The sequence below is a fragment of the Colossoma macropomum genome, unplaced genomic scaffold, assembly GCF_904425465.1.
Source record: "Colossoma macropomum unplaced genomic scaffold, Colossoma_macropomum, whole genome shotgun sequence".
Lineage (NCBI taxonomy): Eukaryota > Metazoa > Chordata > Actinopteri > Characiformes > Serrasalmidae > Colossoma > Colossoma macropomum.
In genome coordinates, this window is record NW_023494802.1 from 32160831 (window position 1) to 32183336 (window position 22506).

A 22506-nucleotide genomic window follows, 5' to 3' on the forward strand; every position below is an offset into this window, starting at 1 on the left:
ATGCATATTTAATATCAAACAAGTTATATGAGAAATTTCAGTCAGATTTTCCTCCTAACCATGGCACTGAGACAGCATTGGTTCGCATTGTGAATGACCTCAGCCTCAGTGCTGATGTACAAAATCCTTCTTTTATGGTTTTATTAGATCATAGTGCAACTTTTGATGCTGTTGACCACAAGATTGTAATCCAACGTCTTGAATGCTGGCTCGGCCTCTCAGGCAGAGTTTACAGTGGTATAAATCATATCTAGGTAATAGAGAGTTTATGGTTTTAATGGGTAATGGTTCATAAAAATGATTTGCCATTTTTTTGTGGAGTCCCTGTAGGTTCAGTTTTAGGGCTTTTGTTTTTGTCTTTGTACATGCTACCTCTAGGTCATGTCACTAGGAAACATGATAACAATTTTCATGGCTATGCTGATGACGCCCAGTTATACGTTTCCTCTCTTTCTGATAATCAAGACTCTGAGACAGACTGACCAGCTGTGTATCAGATGTTTCTCAGTGGATGTCACAACATTTTCTAGGACGAAATCACAAAAAAACGCAAATACTGATCATTGGTACACAAACTGAGAGAAAGCTGCTTTATGGGAAACTTGGTTCTTTAGCTTTATATACCAAACCTGAAGTAGGAAACCTGGGTGTGATCTTAGACTCTGAGCATTGTTTTGTCCTGCATGTAAACACAATCACTACAATAGTTTTATATCATTTGAGGAATATTGTGAAAGTTCGGCCTTTTCTATCTCAGAGTGACACAGAGAAACTCGTTTACACATTTATTACAAGCAGAGTTGATTACTGTGTCCCTGGAACCGTTTAGACCATAGAACACATGTTTAGAGAATATTTCTACCATATGTGGGAAACTGTACCCATTTCTTGAAAAGTGTACCCTACTGGGGGTAAGTGGACCTGTTTAGGGCAATGCGCACCCTCTAAGTGAATAGTAAAACCGTTAAAATGAAAATGCACCTGTTTAAGAGAAAGGGCACCCATTTTTGATGATCGTAAAGCCATTTAGGGGACATTACAACCATTAAAATGAAAGTGAACCCATTTTGAGGATAATACACCTGTTTAGGTGACAGTACAAGAGTTAAGAGGACAGCGCATATGTCTTTAGGATGGTACACCCGTTTGGGGGATAGAACAACTGTCAAAAGAAAAGTGCACCCGTTTTGCGGTTAGTGTAACCGTTAAAAGGAAAGTGCACCCGTTTTGGTGTTAGAACAACCATTAAAAGGAAAGTGCACCCATTTTGGGGTAAGTTCAACTACTAAAAGGAAAGTGCACACGTTTTGTGGTTAGTACAACTGTTAAGAGGAAAGTGAACTCATTTTTGCTGTTACTACAACCGTTAAAACGAAAGTGCAACCATTTTGGGTTGAGTTCATCTGTAAAGAGGAAAGTACACAAATTTTGTGGTTAGTCAACCATTAAGAGGATAATGCACCCATTTTGGGGTTAGTACAAAAGTTAAAACGAAAGTACACCTCTTTTGGGGTGAGTACAACTGTTAACTGTGCACCCATTTTGGAGTTAGTATAACTGATAAAAGGAAACTGCACCCATTTTGGGGTTAGTACAACCATTAAGAGGAAAGTGCAGCCTTTTCAGGGTGAGTACAACCATTAAAAGGATGTTACATGTGTTTTGGTGTAATACACCTGTTTTGGGGTTAGTACAACTGTTAAACGCAAATTACACCTGTGTTTCCTGTTAAGAGGAAAGTCCTCCTTTCTGGGAATAGTACAAAGATTAAGAGGAAAGTGAACCTGTTTCGGAGCTAGTACAACTGTTAAAAGAACAGTGCACCTGTTTTGGGGGTTGGAACAACCATAAACAAAAGGAAAGTGCACCCATATTGTCCTTATTACAACTATTAAGAGGAAAGTGCACCTGTTTTGGGGTTAGTACAACCGTTAAAAGCATATTACACCCATTTTGGGGAAATACACTTGTTTTGGGGTTAGTATAACCGTTAAAAGGAAAGTGCACCCCTTTGGGAGTTAGTACACCTGTTAAAAGGAAATCGCACCCATTTTGGGCTGAGTACAACCGTTTAAAGGATATTACACTCGTTTTGGAGGAATACCCCCTTTTTGGGGTTAGTACAACCGTTAAAAGTGTATTCCAGCTGTTTTTGGGTTTGTATATCTGTTATGAGGAAAGTGCAACCATTTTGGGATTATCACAACCGTTAGGAGGAAAGGGGTTAGTACAACCGTTAAAAGGAAACCGCAACCAGTGGGTACACTGTCCTTTTAACGGTTGTACTAACCCCAAAATGGGTGTATTAGCCCAAAATGGATGTAATATACTTTTAACAGTTGTACTAACCCCAAAACAGGTGCAATTTCCTCTTAACGGTTGTACTAATCACAAAATGGGTGCACTTTCCTTTGAACAGTTGTACTAATTTTCTTTGTAACGGTTGTACTAATCCCAAAACGGGTGTATTATCCTCAAGACGTCAGATGCACTGTCGTCTTAACTCTTGTACTGTCACCTAAACAGGTGTATTATCCTCAAAAAGGGTGCACTGTCCTCTTAACGGTTTTGTACTAATCCCAAAAAAGGTGCACTGTCCTTTTGTGATTAGTACAGAACCGTTAAAAGGACAGTGCTCCCATTTTGTGATTAGTACAAAACCGTTAAAAGGACAGTGCACCTTTTTTGGGATTAGTACAACTGTTAAGAGGAAATTGCACCTGTTTTGGGGTTAGTACAACTGTTAAAAGTATATTACACTGGATTTGGGGTAATACACCTGTTTTGGGGTTAGTACAACTGTTAAAAGGACAGTGCACCTGTTTTGGGTTTAGTACAACTGTTAAGAGGAAAGTGCACCCATTTTGTGATTAGTACAACTGTTAAGAGGAAATTGCACCCATTTTGGGGTTAGTAAAACTGTTGAAAGTATATTATATCCATTTTGGGCTAATACACCAATTTTAGGGTTAGTTCAACCGTTAAAGGGACAGTGCACCTATTTTGGGGTTAGTACAACTGTTAAGAGGAAAGTGCACCCATTTTGAGGATAATACACATGTTTCGGTGACAGTACAAGAGTTAAGAGGACAGTGCAACTATTTTTAGGAAAGTGCTTCCATTTTGGGGTTAGTACAGCTGTTGAGAGGAAAGTTCACCCATTTAGAGTATAGAACACCCGTTCAGGAGAAAGTGCACCTGTTACATGTTGAGTTTCTGGTGTTGGTGTTAAAGCTGAAATGGAGCGTGTTTTATGATCTGTGAAGAGAAAGTGTGGTTCTGTACACTACATCAAACTCTTACTTTTAACACTCAGGAAAGCTAGTTTTTCTTCAAGGTATGGGCCTTGAATTTGTAAAATTTAATTTCAGACAAATTAAGACTGTTTAGGAACCCACAGACACCTTATAAATGTACATGGAATGAAAACTTATATTTGTCACTAGAGTATGAAATTACACAGGCACATAGTTTAAGCACTCACGTATACACTCCTCAACCCTGAATGTCCATGTGTACATGAGTTGATCCTCTACATAGTTTCCATTCTCAAACTGGAGAAAACCTCTCGTTCTCTTTTCTTGATGCTTTTCTGCTTTTAGTCCTTCTTAGATTTCTTGCTTTCCTTGTTATTTCTTGTACGCTTCCTCCTTCTTCTGTCAACATGAGTTGCTGAGTTTGATTCAGACTCTGAGCTCTGAGTGTCTACAAGTGTGTTTATAGCCTGTGGTCATCTTTTATTACTGTAAGGACCACCACAACATTGATCACAGGACCACTCAATCAAACAGGGACAGAATATTTATTAAGAACATTTTTAGAATAAAATAAATAAAAATAAATAGATTTGTTTGTGTTAGTGCTGTCACTGGATTATGGCCAATCAAGTTATCATGCTCCACCTTATTTTCGCTCACTGCTTGCCAACTGTTCCTATCCGCCATTGTCTTGAGCCAAGAATTTGAAGGTCTGCGAATTTTGCTTAAAGTGATCTTTAACTACAAATGCTAAAATGAACTGAATCAAAATGTCAAAGCAGAAGCCCACTGTGGCAGTATGCTTTAGTCTGGGATGGTTAGGTTTTTAAGTTTGACATGTTGTTTTTCCTTGTCTTTGTACGTCTCAGCTGTATGACTGTTTTTAACTCAATTATGTTGTCTTCATTTGGGCAGAAATTGTGCCTGTGGTGAGCAGACACGTGTGTGAAGGGTGCCATTGTGTTGTGTTTGTTGCCTTGTAGTAGATTAGATTTGCAGCATAAGCTGCCATGTTGATGTATCCCACTAAACAGTGATCCACCGTTATGAGAGAAATGATCCAGGGTTACATCAACTTAAGTATAAAGTTGCTTTCGTACTGGGGCCCATGTTGCAGGGGTGCCCTCAGCAACCAGTCCCCCAATTTACTTTATTGTCAGATGGACCGTGCAGCACAGCCACATTCATTAATATGTCAAAAATACCTCCCACACCCCTCTGACCCTGATCTCTCAAGTGATTGGTCATATAAAAACACACTTGTTCAGCATAATAACTTGTTCAGCAAGAAAGCAACAGATCAGTCTTTAATATCCTGTAGGCTATTTCCCTCCATCAAGACAAATCAGCCTAATCCACCACTGACCGAGATGATCTCCATTACTCATTTTCAGACTCGACCTCAGAGTTCATTAACGATGGTGTGTTCAGCATCTGCTTCCTGGCTTTGCCATCTTACAACTGTTTTTTACACAAACAGAACCAACAGAACCGCCTTCAATCACGTGTAACAGAACCACCTTCAGTCATGTGTAACAGAACCACCTTCAGTCATGTGTAACAGAACCGCCTTCAGTCATGTGTAACAGAACCACCTTCAGTCATGTGTAACAGAACCGCCTTCAGTCATGTGTAACCTTTCTGTGCACACAGACTTAAAGGCTTGACTGATGTTTAACTTCACAGGTCCAGGCACTTAAAATTTCATATTTAATTGAGCATTATTTACACATCCAGTGGATGAGCTGATTATGGTGGTGTCATACTTCATGGATTGGTGTCATAGTTAAGCTCCTTGGTGTCATATGATACATTTATATAGCTTAATAGTTTTGAATTGCTTCTATTTTAAATTAACAATAATGTTATAATACACATACTACTGTGTAAAAGTCACAGGCATCTGAGAAAATGATCTGTGAAGCCATTGATCTGTGTGGTAAGAGTTTATTTGCTCCAAAAATACTAACATTAGAATAAATACAAATAAATGAACAATGTATTTATATTTGATCTGTGTCTGTTTAACAAAGCTTGTCTCAAGGAGTACCAGTACTTACAGTTACCATCCAGTAACTAGTTTGTCTAATCAGTCCTTCTTAAAGTTAAATCAGGTGCTGCTGTTGGAACTGAACAAACACACATGATGGATTTACAGCGAGAAGTGAGGAAACAAACCTACATTTTTCTAGCTATACTCATCTAACCTACATAATAAATAACCCCACTTAATAATAGCAATCCAAATAGGTAACCTAACAAACATGTAACAGTAGATGCTAGCGGGTGGAGTGTCTTAAGAGTATCAAATCATTTGAGATGATGGAAATTACATTGTCCTTTTTTATTAATTATAAGTCATTTTCTTATGGGGGGGCATTGTTGTTTTTTTTTTGGAGTGGAGCCCATAAGATCCTGCACCAATGCAGTGGCAAGGTACCAAAAATATGAGCTGAAAATGTGGTTAAACTAGTGGAGAAATTGAATGTTTTTCATGCAACTTGGTTTTTGAATTGCTTGGTGTAACAGTGAAGTTGCACAAAATTGTTTCAGGCAACTCACAGCAAGCAAGTAGTTGCATGAATGTTTAGACATTTACATTCATGACATATGGCAGATGCTCTTGTCCAGAGCAAGTTACAATTTGATCATTTTACACAGGTAGGCGAAGGTGGTGTTAGGAGTCCTGCCCAAGGACTCTTATTGGTATACTGTAGGGTGCTCACCCAGGCCAGTCTATTACTACTACTACTACTACTACTACTAATAATAATAGTAATTGCTGTTTTTGTAGCTATAAATGAGGCATTATTTTACTTACAGCTGTGAGACGTCATTTACTGCATGTACATTGTTTACTAACAGGCTGCCATCTCTCCAGCTCCATTTCAGTCAAGAGGAAAGTGAGTCCTAAACTCTGTACCTTGGACATTAGGCTTTTTATCAATGAATTAATGATGGTGACGAGTGCAAGAAAAAGTCATTTCAGTCAGTTTGCTAATTAAATCACACTTTCAGATGAAACTTATTTTATTTATTCAGCTCTAAGGCTCTTCACACTGTTTATTGATACACAGACATTACAGAAGTTACAGTACAATCTATTCTAATCTATAACATTTATCACATATTATCTGAAAGTACAGCTGAGACATTAAATGTAGGAAGATTATGTAATTGTTTCCAGACAGTAAATTTACAATATTTCTGTTACTCCATTAAGAGATGAATCACTGAGAGAGGAGCAGCAGAGAGTTCAGATGAAGAGGATGGAGGAGATCAGAGGAACCAGCGTGATGAGGAGACTCAGCTTAACACCCTCAGCACTGTTACACATATTAGTTTCACAACACATTTCCTCATTTCCTGGGATAGCACACTCAGTGCTGGTTGAACATTTTTTTTCAGGAAATTTCAGTTTGCTCATAATTCCCTCTGAGAGAGAGAGAGAGAGAGGGGGCGGGGTTAAGAAAGATACAGAGCTGAAAAGCAATTAAAGATATTGATTGAACATTAAAACACTGAACACTGAAACTGAATTTACTCCATTCTATGATGGCAGTTTAGGGCCACTGTGAAAAAAAATTTAAAAAAAAACTTTGAGAATAAAGTTGTAATATTATATTGTAATATAAAGTTGCAATATTTTGAAAAAAAAAAGTCATAATATTTTTGAATAAAGTTATTATAGAATGTCAAGTATAAAGTCTTAGAATTCCGATTAAAGTGGGATATTAAGAGGAAAGTCACAATATTGTGGCCAAAGGGTTTGCAAAGGGAGGCCAGCAACCTCCTCGTATTAAAATGAGGGCTGTTGAGGAGTTGGTGGAGTTATACTTTCATATTGATTTCTCCCATAAAGAAATACTCAGTCTCCCTATCTCTCCTGGCACATCAGCACCAGCCTGTTATTAGTATACAGAACAGCTGAAACGGCTGTGCAGGAAACTGTGTTTGTTTAGAAGAAAGAACCAGATGGACTTGGAGGAAACTGCCTGTTTTACTGAAGGAGAATCGCAGGCAGGGACCGCCTACATAGCTACCGGCAGTTAGCCTTGTAGATGGCTGTGCCATTGAAAGAGGGCATGTAGTTTCACAGCAGACAGTGAGAATGATCATGAAAATGATCGATCCTGATGGAGTGAGTGGAACTCCGGCGTGCTCGGCATCTTTATCCTCACCAGCACAGCAACCCCAACGTATTATGGCAGCCCTGCTACAATTAGCCTACTTTATCCACAAAATATTGCAAGTTTATTCATGTAACTTTATGGCTTTGTTCTTGAAATTTTACAACTTTACTCTCAAAATATTATGAATTTACTAATGTTTCTGAAGATTTGGTGATGAAAATATGAATAGCATTATGAAGCTGATTCTGCAGAACTTAAGGTGCAACATCAACATACAACTTTCGTACAGCTCAGTGTTTACATCAATTACATTTGAAATTTACTGTGTTAGTAACGATCATTTACAGACTTTTCCTGATAAATTACAAATAGGCAGATATTTGAGGATGTGAGCTCTTGAATTTCATTAATTCAGAGATGATCCAGCCTCTATTTCAGCTCAGTATCACAGAATATGTGTTTTTCAGACATGCTTTAATATTGAAACTGTTTTGGAAAGCTGATGTTGCATTTTAAACCTGATCTCATCATCTCACACACAAAAAAGACAACATCAGCTCTGGTGATTTCCTTTTGATTTCATAAAAATGTGGACTTTAACTTTACTGCTGTGAGACTGTGAGTCATGTGTTGGAGAGTCTTAGATGAGGTTGAGCTTCATTTCTTACCGGCTTTGGTCATGCAGCGATCTTCATATGTAGAACACTCCACAGGCACACATGCTGGCCCCAAACCCTTGCAACACTTCAGAGCTGCAGAAGTCTGTAAAGCTTCACAGATAAAGAAACAAACGATGAAACATAAATCTAAACAAACAAATTTAAAGAAGCATGTTTGACTAGCCTTTTCACAAAGACTGAGAAAAGCTAGAAAAAATAAAGTAACAAAACTAACATTTAGTTTTTCATTCTGAAATGATTTATGATTATTACTGACTGTTCTGTTCTAGAATAAGATGAGCTCTTTAAAAGTGAATGTTTAAAAGTCTAATGATGTTTTGCATTTTTTAGTAATGATAATGATTATTTGTTTGAAGCTTATATTCCTACTAACACTCTGTACAACATTACAACTATGTAATGTAGATTATAAATAGAAGAGGGATGTTTAATAAAGACGTAACATTCTGAAAAACAAAACTCAGCATTTGAATATAAAGCATGTGATACTCAATACTGGTACCTTCAGAGAAAAGCATGTAGACGAGCATCAGAGTGACCAGCTTCTTCATTGTTGGAGGTTTTGAGAAGTTGAGAGTGTGATGGAGAGATGAGTGTGAACTTCATTTATACATACAGCTCTAAGGAGGTGTGGCTTTGAGGACAATGTTCCTGTTTGTAACTCTCCACTGGTACAGCTCCCCTGCACCCTTGACTCTTGTAGTTCTGAAGTCACAGCTTCAAATGTCTTCCATGAAAGAACATGTTGCATTAACACTTCAATTGTTGAAACGATACAGATTATCTCCTGTAGTCAAATTTGAATCTTTTAATATAGAATCCCTTGTTTAAGAATATATTCCTAACACCTAGAAATAATAGCAGTTCTTTGGCCTTTAGTCTGACAGACATCATGGCTGCCTGCACTGTAAACTCAGATTAGTTGACAATATTCTCCTTTTTACCTGCTAATACTTGAATTAGTAGCATATTGGCATCAGTTAAAGCAAATACATTACAATAAATGAACTGTTTGTACATTTTGTACAATGAGTGACTCAGATAAGACTAAAATCAGCCATTTCTGAGGACTTTTAATTTCTTAATGCATGTTTGCCATTCTGTAGCGTTCATGGTGATCGGCACAACACCAGCATTGTGAGCATAACAAAAACATGTAAAATACATCCAGACATGACACACACACACATACACACACACACACACACACAAAACATTTTGCAAAGAGTATTACATTTATAAATTAGAAAAATAAGAGTTAATTAACAGAAACAGAAAAACAGAATAATACAACAGAAATTTAAAAAATTGATAAGAATGCTGGGAAGATTTTTGGGCTTTATGTGAGTTTATGATATGTGATATGTCAGTCAGATTAAGACATACGTGAGCACAGCAGTTAATGAGGTAGGATATACACAGCACTTAAGTAAAACACAGTGTTAGCAGCAATGTTCCAGTGCAAGTAGAACATCAAAAAAGAGGTGTGTGTGTGTGTGTGTGTGATGTATGTGTGTAAGGGGGATTTCAGTTCAGTCCTTGTGAGTTTAAAAACCTGACTGCTTGCGCAACAAAGCTGCAGCAGTGATGGCATGGATGCTCCAGTGCCTTCATCCAGACGGCAGCAGTGAAAAAAGTCTGTGTGAGGGATGGATGGTGTCGTCCACAACGCTGGTGGCTTTGCGGATGCAGTGTGTGGTGTAAATGTCCATGATGGAGGGGAGAGAGACCCCGATGATCTTCTCAGCTGTCCTCACTATTCTTTGTAAGGTCTTGCAGTCAGAGGCGGTGCAATTCCTAAACCAGGCAATGATGCAGCTGCTCAAGATGCTCTCCACAGCCCCCCTGTAAAGGAGGGGGGAGATGAGCTTTCTTCAGTCTCCGCAGGAAGTAGAGGCGCTGCTGGGCTCTCTTGGTTATGGAGTTTGCGTTGAGGGACCAGGTGAGGGTCTCTGTGATGTGGAACTTGGTGCTCCTGATGATTTCCACAGCAGAGCCAGTGAAGTTCAGTGGGGGGTGGTCACCTTGCACTCTTCTGAACTCAACAACCATCGCCTTAGTTTTGTCCACATTAAAAGACAGCTTGTTGGTTCAGCCATGAGTCAGCAGAGTGGACAGCAGTGGACTAAGCACACAGCCCTGAGGGGCACTATGGTGGTGCTAGAGATTTTATTACTGATCCTGACTAATTGAGGTCTCTCAGTCAGGAAATCCAGGACCCAGTTACAGAGGGAGGTGTTCAGGCCCAGCAGGCTCAGTTTTCCAATCAGCTGCTGAGGGATGATGGTGTTGAATGCTGAACTGAAGTCTATGAACAGCGTTCTGACGTAGGTGTCTTTATTGTCCAGGTGGGTGAGAGCCAGGTGGAGTGTGGTGGAGGTGGCGTCGTCTTTTGAGCGGTTGGGTTGATATGCAAATTTCAATGGGTCTAGTTAAGGAGGGAGCTGGTCTTTGATGCGCCTCATGACAATCCTCTCAAAGCACTTCATGATGATGGGAGTGAGTGCATGGAATGGTAGTCATTGAGGCAGGACACTGGAGACTTCTTCGGCACAGGGAAGATGGTGGTGGACTTGGCTCTTATCGTGGGTTCTCAGCAGCATGCGCACCTCTGCAGTCATCCATGGGTTCTGGTTGGGGTGAGTTGTGATGAGTTTGGACACAGTAACATCATCAATGCACTTGCTGATGTAGCCAGTCATTGATTCTGTATACTCCTCCAGATTGATGGAGTCACCGGAAGTTGCTGCTTCTCTGAACATCTCCCAGTCAGTGTGCTCAAAACAGTCCTGAAAAGCAGCGATAGCTCCTGGCGGCCAGGTTCTCACTTGCGTCTGGGCCGGTTTGGCTTGTCTGATGACCGGTCTGTATGCTTGAGTTAGCATCACAGAGGTGTGGTCGGAGTAACCGTAGTGGGGGAAGGGCTCGGCCCTGTACGCACAGGGGATGTTTGTTTAAACAAGATCCAGCATGTTAGCACCCCCGGGTTGCAAAGTCCACATACTGGTGGAATTTAGGGAACACTGACTTCAGATTAGCATGGTTGAAATATCCAGCAACAATAAACAGTCCATCTGGGTGTGTGTTTTGGAGATTCAGTGCGGCGTTACCATTAGCACAGGGAGCTGTGTACACTGCTGCTATGTATACTGCAGTCAGCTCTCTTGGCAAATAAAAAGGCCTGGCTCTGACAATCGCAAACTCCACCAGCGGTGAGCAGTGACTAGAGACTAACGTCGCGTTTTTACACCATTCAGTATTGATGTAAACACACAGCCCCCCTCCTCGAGTCTTACCGCACAGTTCAGCGTCTCTGTCTGCACGGAAACACAGCAGGCCATCGAGCTGAACGGCTGAGCCTGGAGTGGAGCTCATCATCCATGTCTCCATAAAAATGAAAACACAGCAGTCTCTGAACTCACACTGGGTAGCCCACTGGATCCGGAGGTAGTCCAGTTTATTCTCCAGGGAACAAACGTTTGAAAGAAGAAGCGATGGAATGGCTGGTCGTCTGGAGTTAGCCACTATCCTAGTGCATACCCCGGCTCACTTGCCTCACTCACGTTGCCTTGTCATGAGCATGCTGGCCACTGTTTAACCTCACTCACAAGATAACACCTCACAACTTATATAGGTGTGGACATTCCCAAAGCCGTCCCCTGAGGTAACACTGTCCGTGTAATACAGCATCACGGTTTATCTTAATTATATTCATAAAGTGTACAGTGCAGGTAAATGAGCATTAGCAACTTAATGTAAAGTGTACAGCTTACAGCATAAATGCTCAAATATAGAGAGATCAAGTTAAAAGTACGATGTGCGTACAGTCCCATGAGCTAGTGGAGCTCAGTGTGTAGATATCCTGAGTAGACTGGGAGGGTCAGGGGTCGGTCAGTAAGAGTCCATAACGTATGTATTCATGTTCTTTTTGGTGTTGCTGAGTTCCTTATGTGGGCATAAGAGCATGGTGCAGACTACAGAGGCAGTGGGTTGGTGCTGTAAGCAGTTCTGTGCAAGGGCGAGATATGAGAAAACATGGAAAAAGTGGACTGGAGTACTGGATCGGCTGTTATTGATGAACTAAAGGCTTTTACACACTGAGCATGATTTATTTGTATGATTAATTCGGACAACAATAAATGAAATCGAGCATTTGCATAACTGATGCAGACCAAACACATTTTTTTTCACATAATGAAAATGCAACAGGGAATAAGTGGTTACTTTGTAAGTAATATGTATAAAGTTACACTTTATTTTATAGTCATTTTACCACAATATTGCCACAGTATTACAGAGGACTTACTAGTAAACATACAAATTAATATGGAGGGAATCACTGTACTGGGATTAAAGTACTTAATCTACCTTACTCTGACTTCTCCATTAATGTGAATATTCTCCTAAATACTCTATGAACTTCAGTTAGAGCAGTTAATTAATTGGCTTTTCAAAATAGAACCTGGACTGAAAACAGACTCTTTGTTTTTGTGTTCTGACTACATGTTTTTCATTTCATGCAACATACATGATGTTAATATCCTTCTACCCATCTACCCAGTTTTCAAGACGGTGGTCTAGAGTCTTGTGCAAAAACCCACAGTTCTCACCTTTGCATGTTTATGTATATGTATGTATATGTAGCAATGGAACATTTTGAACTGAAACAAACTCAAAACCACATCCTTTCACAGCCTCTGAAATCTGCCAACAGAGCTGCTGTTCCCACAGCCACCTGCACAGTCAATTTCTACTGAAATATAAAATGATATTTATATTTGTATTATGTTCATAGGGTTTTTTATTAATAATTTTGATTATAAATTACATGGGATATTACTATTATTATTGATAATAATAATAGTAATTTTCAATACTCTATTGACTATTCTATAGTCACTTGAAATGTACAACTTTTGTAGACTTTTTTTTAACATATTTGCACATACAGACATTCATTTAAACAATACTAATAGATAAAGGTGATGTATGTTAACAATATATATAACAATATATATAACAATATTTAAGTGACACTTAAAGTTACCATTTTTGTCATGTTTATATAATGAAATTAAACAGAAACGCATTAATTTTTCTGATGCGGAAAAGTAAGTAAACCCCTACAAATATCACTACTTCATATGGGTCAAATTGAAATCAAGTAATGATTAAAACACTGTTAGAAAATATTTTGGAGTAACTGGTCTTATTTAAGTGTCAGAAATATGGTCTGGTTTGCTCTTTGTTATGGGAGTGTGATGTCATCGTGCTTAGATTAAAAGAGCTCTCTGAGGCCTTCAGAAGAAAAGCTGTAGATGCCTATGAGTGAGAAGGGCTTTAAGAAAATATCCAAAGTATTGGAAATCAATCTTTCCACTGTCTGGAAGATCATCTACACGTGGAGAAGATTTAAAACCACAGCTTCTACAACTTGTCCAGACCAGGCCGTCCCAGCAAATCTAACCCGAGAGCAAACAGTAAGATGCCAAAAGTCTCTAAGAACCCCAAAATGTCATCACAGGATCTGCAAATAGTTCTTATCACTGTTGATGCAAAAGTGCATACGTCCGCTGTTAGAAAGAGACTGCACGCATTTGACCTACATGGGAGGTGCGCCAGCCTAAAAAGAACATTACGACAAGACTAAAGTTAGAATGAATATTTAGATAAGGACCAGGACTTCTGGAACAAGGTGCTATGAACAGATGAGGAAACCAAGGTTTTGTGTTTACTGGGTGTTGAGGCCGTACATGCATTGCACTAGCTCTGGTGACGGGGCCCATATATGCTATACATTAGCTTGGGTGATGGGCCCATGCATGCATTGTAGTATCTTGGGGCCATGGACTCGCGTGGTGACAGTGACTGCAAGCTCGCCTAGTGTAATGTGTTTTCTCTCAGCCTCGGCTATGTCCCAAAGTCTCTTAAATTAGATGTAATTAAACCCCTAATAAAGAAACCTAGTCTTGACCCCTCTGAGTTATCAAACTATAGACCTATTTAAAATCTTCCCTTTTTATCAAAAATTTTAGAGAAAGCAGTGGCAAAACAATTATGTTCCCATCTGCATAGGAGTAATATACATGAAAAATTTCAGTGTGGCTTAAGGCCTCACCATAGTACTGAAACAGTGTTAGTGAAAATTGTAAATGATCTTTTATTATCAGCTGACAAAGGAAACATATCCTTACTGGTTTTACTCGATCTTAGTGCAGCTTTTGACACAATAGACCATTCCATTCTATTAGACAGGCTTGAGAAACTAGTAGGAGTGACAGGTAAAGCTCTTTCATGGTTCAAATCTTACCTTAGTGATCGCTTTGAGTTTGTTAATGTAAATGGTGAACCATCAGCTCTCACAAGAGTAAAGTATGGTGTTCCACAGGGCTCTGTCATAGGACCCATATTATTTACCTTATATATGCTACCACTAGGTACCATCATTAGAAAACATGGCATCAGTTTCCACTGCCATTGATACACAATTGTATATTTCAGCTAAACCAGAGGACAAAATTGAACTTAATAAGATTAATAAGAATTTTGTGTACCTTACATTGGTTGCCAGTTAAATTCCGCATTGAGTACAAAATTCTTCTACTGACATATAAAGCTTTGAATGGCCTTGCTCCTCGGTACCTCAGTGACCTTATTTCCTATTATCAATCGGCACACCCACTTAGATCACAAGGTGCTGCTCATTATTAGTACCCAGAATAAATAAAGTTACGTCAGGGGGAAGAGCCTTTTCATACAAAGCCCCCCAGCTTCGGAATAGCCTACCAGTCTGTGTTCGGGACTCAGACACAGCCTCCATCTTTAAGTCTAGGCTAAAAACTTACCTGTTTAGTCGAGCCTTTGGTTAATTTGTTTTCCTAACTATCTGTCCCCCTTTGTTATCCGGTGTTGACCAGGGTTCCACTTTTGAGACTGGTTCCTCTCAAGGTTTCTTCCTCCTGTTGAGGGAGTTTTTCTTTGCCACTGTCGCCAAGGCTTGCTCACTGGGGGCTTGGACCCAGATTCTCTGTAAAGCTGCTTTGTGACATCTGTTGTAAAAGGCGCTATATAAATAAATTTGACTTGACTTGACTAAAGTGGTTATGTGAAAGTGACTGGACATGCAAAAGCTCTGAACCATCATGTTCAGCATGACTGAGAGAAAAGCGACTGGAACTTGCAAAAGCTTGAGGCCATTGTGTTTACTGTGGCTGTGCAAGTAGAAAAGTTTGCTAAAGACGAGGCCAATGAGATCTGAGACTGTGTTGAATGGTGAACTAGAATTTAATGTAATTGTAAAACTATGACCACCACCAACAGCTTGCAAGAATGAGTCATCTGAACTTATGTGAACAAGAGTGAGAGACAGCAAGTAGCACTGAGGTGTCTTGGGATATGTTCAACTCCAATGATAAACTGATGATATGCAGATTGCCAGGCTAAACGTCTTAATGATTGTGCACCATGAAGACCTTCCACTCAAGCACTAAATTTGATGTTTCTTTATGTGTTTCTCTAACTTTGCAGGAATACAGTCACACATAACCTGAATCCACTGTAAAACATAATAATTGCACTCATTTTTAATGTACTTTTACATTTTTAAATCTAATAATAATTACTATTTCTTGTATAATCTCTAGTTACTCAGATGAATCTAATCAAGGTCAGTTAATTTGAATATATCCTACAGACACAATGGTCTTTCACCCAAATTCTTCCCAGAATTCTTAGCTTTAATGTTTGTTCCTTTATTTTTAAGTGGTTCCCAAACTTTTTACAGTCTCCTACCCCTTCAGACATTTAACATGTGTACCCCTTCTCACTCCTTACAGACAAGCACACATTCGGTCCCCCTTCAATTATCAAACATGTTTAAGATGCAATGAAATTTACACCAGATATACTGAATAATACTGTCATTTAGAAGTGCACAGTGATCTATATGAGGGCACATACACACGTGTGAGACACTCTGCGGCTGTAAAATGAACAGTGATTAACAAAATGTTCAGTAATGTGCTACAGATCACATTCATCCAGGGGCGCCACCAGGTATTTTGGGCCCCATGAAAACATATCACATTTGGCCCCACCACTACAAGCCAAGCCAATCCTGAAAATATAATGCTGTGCAGACATGTATGCAACATTGTGCATACAGTGGAATTCACTATTTGATACAACGCTGATACCCTCTATAAGAAATGTGCTACATGCTACATTTTACAGGTTAAATGTAATTGTAATGGTGAAACCCTTGAATGGAAAAAACTTAAAATACATAATAAAACATAATAAAAAAGATCTCCTGCATTTATGCCAACTGACGTATGAACACAATGCTGCTCATCTCTTTCTTCAGTTGGAAGACAGTGCTGGTTCACTGGTAGGGATATGGGGATGGGGAGACTGGGCTGGATCACTGGTAGGGATATGGGGATGGGGAGACTGGGCTGGATCACTGGAAAATTAGACAGTAAGCATAACTCATATATAACATTATCTAAGCTTGAACCTGTTAGGTAGCTTTAGTTTTTTTTTTGTATGTTTTTGTTTCTTTGAGGCAAAAAGTTTGCATGATTTTCAGCGAAGACAACTAATTTACACTGTCTGCAGAGTGTGCCCTTTCAATTACATCTGATCTGATCGTATGTGACTCTCATCCGGAGTTTTGAGCCAATGAAGAGAGGTTGAGTTACACATCATCTGCCTCTTTTGGTGTAATTTGTGGATTCGTTTATCTGCTTGCATTTTATGTGAAACTGACCGATGGATACTCAGGAAATGCTCAGTGGACATTATAAACACAGGCGAAACGGCGTCCAAAAAGCTTAGGCTTACATCTACTGAAGTTGCTGCAGCCATTTCTGATTATAATGAGATCTGAGATTGTTCTCCATGTTTCGATATGAATCTTAGGGGTATCATGTGGGATCAGGTTGAAACATGTAGAAAGTCAAATTTAAAAGATATGCAAAAACTGAGAGAAGGCCTTTAGACCCCAGAGGGGTAATAATGGCAACTGAAGCTTCATTGTCACAAAACATACTAAACAGGGAGTAGAGGCTCGAGCTGGCGGGACATCAAAATTTCCACACTGAAAGCAGCAGAATAGGTATGTAATTCAAGTCATTTTAATTAGACAAGTGTAAGCCTGTGATTGGTCAGGAGTAATGAATGAATGAATGATGTTTAGTTGATTAATGACGTCTTCCTGGCAAAACTTTTGCTAATGCTTTCATATCAAATACTATATAGAGAAACATGTCCATATATTTATGCTGTTGATGCAATTTAACAAATCTTTCAAATGTTTTTTTTTTTTAATAAATAATAAATATAAGAAACATTTTTAAACATTTTCTCAGCTGGCATAGTACATAGTACTGTGTTATGGCCAGCATTTAATACACAATATGGCCAGAAGTTTCTGAAACCCCTCCTAATTATTGTGTTTAGGTGTTTCAGCCACACTCATTGCTAACAGCTGTTTAACATCAAGCACACAGCCATGCAACCTCCATAGACAAACACACACAGTAGAACGGGTCATACTGAAAGCTGAATGACTTTAAACATAACACTGTCATAGGATGCCACCTCTGCCACAAGTCAGTTTGTGAAGTTTCTGCCATGCTAGATCTGCCCCAGTCCTCTGTAAGTGCTAACATTGTGAAATAGATGCATCTATGAGCAACAACAGCCTATCTTCTGTTACATTACTCACTACAGAGTTCCAAACAGACTGTGGAAGCAACATCGGCACAAGAGCTTAATGAAGTGGGTTTCCATTGCTGAGCAGCTGCACTTTGATGCTTTTTGAATCTTGTTTTTGGCCCTGTTTGAACACTGACTCCCCGCACATTGACTGTGCACAGATCACTTGTTGGTACATGCCTTTAGAGACTTAGCACAACTGAGTGTCTGTGGTTACGCGACCGGATGGAAGCAGAGTCTTCTGTTTACTTTCAGTTCTCTAGAACACATTGTGGTCTTTCTGGTTGAAGTGGCAGACTTTCTTCAACAAAACAAATGGGGCCTACTGTTTGATGTTCTTATTTGCCAATCAGGACACTGTAGAAACAGTAAACTTTTGTATATCATATTGTACAATAATGTAATGTACAAAACTGTACATTGAAAATGCAAAACTAGTGTATATATACACTAGTTTTACACTATATATATATATATATATATATATATATAAATTTATTTATTTATTTTTTGTGTGTATATTTTTTTTCAATTTAAGCTGAGAGATGATGAATTTCATGTATTATAGGGAGAAGACTCCGCCCATTAAGATGAAGCACCATTTCTCTCAGACAGAATTAGTTTTCCAGCACGAATTATACTTGGGCTTAAATACTCAATTCCAAATCAGCCCTATCACGGCTCAACATCAATAGAGCTATCGGCCCACCAAAACACTAAATTCAAGTTCAAAGTCATCCCAGCTTCAGGATATGTTTTTATAGCTTATTGTATCCATACAGTTTTACTTGTAGTTTGGAACCTTATCTTGTTTGTAAGGAAACTTTTAAACTCCACCTCAGACTCAAAAGCATCCATAACTTTTCTTCTAAAGGTTTCAGAGAGCTCTCTTGAACCTGGTATTGTATAGCCACACTGAAATGTATAACCAAACCAGCCCACGGAGAGTAATTTCCTGTTCATGTAGGTCTGAGGTCTACCTGTTTTGTAGATGTCGAAGAACATAAAACCACGTAAACAACATAGAATGGAAACAAAGCCAATAAAAAGAAGGGGAGTGAACATCTGACATTAAACATTAAAATAATATAAATATACAACAGTGCTTTGGTGCATGTGTGTACTTCTGTTGATTTAAATAACTCAAATGAATTAAAAAATCTTCTACTTCTTCTTCCCCCCCCCCACCTTTCATGGTGTGTGCTTATTTTTTCACAGCAAAGCTCAGCTTATATAGGTGCTAATACTGCTTAACTGAGACAAAATATTCCCATATTCCTATATACAAAACCTGAAATGAAATGTCTACATCAATCATGATCATTTATGAATGGAAACATGATGTACATGACATTTTACTACCAATCAAACGCTAACTAACAGATGAAACAGAATCACTGATGTATGAGGTTGATGAGATGGGTGAGAGAATGTGGTTAAACATGTCTGGCGTGAGAATATTTTCCTGTTTATGTAGGTTTGGCCTGCTATGTAAAAGTAGAAGAACATAAATCCACATCACACAGATTAAACAGAGCTGAGCAACAAAAAGAGCATCACAGCTTTGAGAGAATAATAATAAAAAACATCATATACACTTTATGGCCAAATTATGTGGACATCTGAGTTTCAGCCACACTCATTGCTGACAGGTGTATAAAATTAAATACATAGCCATGCAATCTCCCTAGACAAACACTGGCAGTAGTAAGAGTCATATTGAGGAGCTCAGTGACTTTAAACATGGCACTGTCATAGGATGCCACATTTGCCAAGTCAGTTTGAAAAATTTCTGCCCAGCTAGATCTGCCCCAGTCAACTGTAAGTGCTATTCTTTTGAAATGGAAGTATCTATAATCAACACCAGCTCAGCCATGAAACAGTCGACCATGCAAACTCACACAGTGGGGCCGCCAAGTGATGAAGCACACAGCGCATAAAAAATTTCTATCATCTGTTGCATCACCCACTACAGAGTTCCAAACTGCCTCTGGAAGCAACATCAACACAAGAACTGTGTATCAGAAGCTTCAGGAAATGGGTTTCCATGACAGAGCAGCTGCACAGAAGCTTAAGATCATGATGTGCAATGTGGAGGAACTCCAGTGGCCTGCGGAGAGCCCTGACCTCAAACCTATCACCTTTGGGATTCATTATTGTTTTTGAATGGTCCCTCTTGTCCAACATCAGTGTCTGACTTCCCAAAGGTCTTTTGACTGAATGGGCACAAATCGGATTAGAATTAGAATAGGATGTCCACCAAGCTAATATAGTAGTGACAGTCAGTTGTCTACATACTTTTGGCCATATAGTGTATGGCAGAAGTTGATCTGACGTGTTTTTGAGGTTTAAGATGAGGTTAAAATTGCTCATTACCACATGAAGTACTTTTCTAATGAAGGACTTTTTTTTACACTTGTCTGTTGACATGAATTGCAGTTATTACTCTACAAATGATTTGTTACCAGTTGCTTTTTATCATTAAAAATGTACAGAAGTTGCACACAGAAATAACAGTAACAGGGAAGAATTATAAGTACATACACTGATGCTGGAGTGTGTGTGTGTGTGTGTGTGTGTGTGTGTGTGTGTGTGTGTTTGTGTAAATAGACAAAGAAGCAGGGCTCAGGAAAGTGGGCCATCTAGTGGACAAGAAAAACAAACAAAAAATAATTACTTACTTTGTCCACAATATGGCAACTGCTCCCTGGGCGCTGTGGATTGGGCTGCCCACCGTGTGCTCACTGCCCCCTAGTGTGTGTGTTCACTAGTCTGTATGTGGGTGTTTCACAGCATGGATGGGTTAGATTGCGGAGTGTTCTTTTCTTTTGTAGTAAAATGTTCTTTTACTATGAAAGTTGACACGGGCTTTTATGAAAATGTCAGTGCAAACGTCTAATGTTGCTTCAATGCATTTGACAGCACAATTAGCGGAAAAGGCTTGATGTGAACACATCATCGGGTCATCGGGTCATCAGGTCATCAGATATTTCTTTAGGAGATGGGGCGAAACAGCACAATATATCCAGTTGTGATGATCACTATGTCTGATGTGTTTAGTACAACTGTTATAAAGAAAGTGCACCTGTTTTGAGAATAGTACAACTGTTAAAAGGAAAGTAAACCCGTTTTGAGGATGGTACACTCGTTTAGTTGATAGCACAAGGATTAAGAGGACAGTGCAGCTGTTTTTAGGAAAGTGCACCCATTTTGGGGTTAGCACAACCTTTAAGAGGAAAGTGCACCTGTTTTGTAGATAATACAACTGTTTTGGGATTAGTACTACAGTTAAAAGGAAAGTGCACACTTTTGAGGATAGTATACCCACTTGGTTGACAGTACAAGGATTAAGAGGATAGGGCAACTATATTTTTTGGGGTTAGTACAACCGTTAAAAAGGAAAGCGCACCCATTTTGGGGTAAGTACAACCGTTAAAGGGAAAGTGCACCCATTTTGAGGATAATATACCTGTTTTGCTAATGCACAAAATCCTTCTGTTATGGTTTTATTAGATCTTACTGCAACTTTTGATGCCGTTGACCACAAGATTGTAATGTTTATGAGGATAATACACCTGTCTTTGGGATAGTACAATTGCTAAAAGGAAAGTGCACCTGTTTTGGGGTTAGTACAACCGTTAAAAGAAAATGGCACTCGTTGTGAGGATGCTTCTCAAAACAAGTGATCTCCTTCTGCACAAAATCCTTCTCTTATGGTTTTATTAGATCTTAGTGCAACTTTTAATGGTGTCGTTGACCACAAGATTGTAATCCAGCGTCTTGATTGCTGGGTTGGCCTCTCAAGCAGATTTTAGAATGGTATAAATCATATCTAGGTAATAGAGAGTTTATGGTTTTAATGGGTAATGGTTCATAAAAATGACTTGGCATTTTTTTGTGGAGTCTTTCTAGGTTCAGTTTTAGGGCTTTTGTTTTTGTCTTTGTACATGCTACCTGTAGTTCTTGTCACCAGGAAACATGATAACAATTTTCATGGCTATGGTGATGACGCCAAGTTATACATTGTCCCTCCTTCTGATAATCAAGACTCTGAGACAGACTGACCAGCTGTGTGTCAGATATTTGTCAGTTGATGTCACAACATTTTCTAGGACGAAATCACAAAAAAACGCAAATACTGATCATTGGTACAAAAACTGAGAGAAAGCTGCTTTATGGGAAACTTGGTTCTTTAGCTTTATATACCAAACCTGAAGTAGGAAACCTGGGTGTGATCTTAGACTCTGAGCATTGTTTTGTCCTGCATGTAAACACAATCACTAAAATAGTTTTATATCATTTGAGGAATATTGTGAAAGTTCAACCTTTTTTTTATCTCAGAGTGACACAGAGAAACTTGTTTACACATTTATTACAAGCAGAGTTGATTACTGTGTCCCTGAAACTGTTTATAGCATAGAACACATGCTTAGAGAATACTTCAACCATATGTGGGAAACTCCCCACTTCTTGAAAAGTGTACCCTACTGGGGGTAAGTGGACCCGTTTAGGGCAATGCGCACCGGCTTAGGTAATAGTAAAACTGTTAAAATGAAAATGCACCTGTTTAAGAGAAAGGGCACCCATTTTTGACAATAGTAAATCCGTTTAGGGGACATTATAACCGTTAAAATGAAAGTAAACCCGTTTTGAGGACAATACACCTGTTTTGGTGACAGTACAAGAGTTAAGAGGACAACGCATCTGTCTTTAGGA